The sequence below is a fragment of the Protopterus annectens genome, chromosome 3.part0, assembly GCF_019279795.1.
Source record: "Protopterus annectens isolate FY-2018-M chromosome 3.part0, PAN1.0, whole genome shotgun sequence".
Classification (NCBI taxonomy): domain Eukaryota; kingdom Metazoa; phylum Chordata; order Ceratodontiformes; family Protopteridae; genus Protopterus; species Protopterus annectens.
The window spans coordinates 1039507763-1039509325 of record NC_056731.1 but is presented as its reverse complement, the minus strand read 5'-3'; positions in this window follow the sequence as shown (position 1 = coordinate 1039509325).

Below are 1563 nucleotides of genomic sequence, written 5' to 3'. Positions count from 1 at the left end.
TGCTCCCTAGGGCTTGGCCCATACCTTCAGGGCTACAAGACTGGTGAGCTATTGCATGTCCCTGCACACGTAGTCTGTGAAGTTGCATCTCAGGGCAGTCACACTAACATGGAGAATGACAGTCAAATTGTACCTGGTGAGGTGTGGCATGGGTGCATAGGTTATGTTGCAGAACCAATTACACGACAGCAAGATGTAAGTGACTATCGCCTTGTGTAGCCTGCTGAGTGGGACATCAGTGTGACCGCCTACAGAGTCACCTATGACTGGTGTGTTGTGTATGTTATAACACCCTATTGGCTGTATGTGAAGGGCACACATGAGTCTGTGGGCTATAAGTTATTGTTGTTGTGTATGGTGATGGGGGCTGCCTTTGGTGCCTACACAGAGTATGGAGAGGTACTGCACAAGTTGTACTCATATGTGTGGCCTGTGGTGGTGGAGATCTTGTGAGACTATGTGATGAGTGGGATGTGTTGCAAATGTTACACATCCCCACATGATTGTCAGGTTCAGTCAGGGTTGGTGACAGCATTACCCCCAGCATGGCTGCATATGTGCATCTCCCACAGGCTGTAGTGTCATATGTTGGCAGGTGAGCATTGACTGTGTACATGAGACAATTGCTCTATTGCCACATGTACGCCATATTCATCATATAGACAGACAATAGCACTGGTATGTGACAGTTGGACATGCCTGTATATACACCCATGTCTCATAAGATATGTGAGTTACGTGTGTACAACAGCTGTTGTACTGCAAGCAAGCTGGAAATGTAAGGACAGACAGTGTACTTGTGAGAAATGGTGTGGAATGGGTGCTATATTAATCAGTAGCTCATGAAGTGCTCACAAGTTCTGAACAAGTGCTGAGCATGAAAATACAATACAGATAGGGTGTTGGATAATATCAAACCACAAGTGGTGATGACAGTCATAATTGGTGGCACCACACTATTACCCTGCTGAGTATGGTCTGCAAGTCCATGAACCATTATCAATGTAGATGTTAGCAGTACAGATGTAGATGACAGTACAGATGTTTGACTACATGTACCTTTGTATGTCACACGAGTGTTCTACCAGTGGCCTGTTGACAGAATCAACACTACAAAAGGTGCCAGAGTGACATGTGCATATCACACCAGTGCCAGCTACAGTAAAACAGGGTTAATGTGTTGTACTCCCCCCTCATTGTAGCCCATACCACACAGACAGATGCGAGGCATCTGTGTATGTAAGGATGTGAATGGCCATGACCTATGAGCAATAGCTGTCTCAGTGTTGTGAACAACATACAGAATGGGCTTTGTGGATGAGGTGTGTGACATATGTGCACATTCTGACAGATGATATCAGCATTGTCACTGCTAGGTGAATATCCCTGTACCCATTAACTACCACCTAGGCTGCGGTCAACATTATGGACACTGTGTAAGGGATGGTGCTGTGCAGTTCACCTCCCTGAGTTGGTGATGTCTCCAGGCCTCTTAGGTAGTCATACGAGGCACCCATGTCATGACAGGGTGCCATTCATGAGCATGGAGATCATTGGACAGGC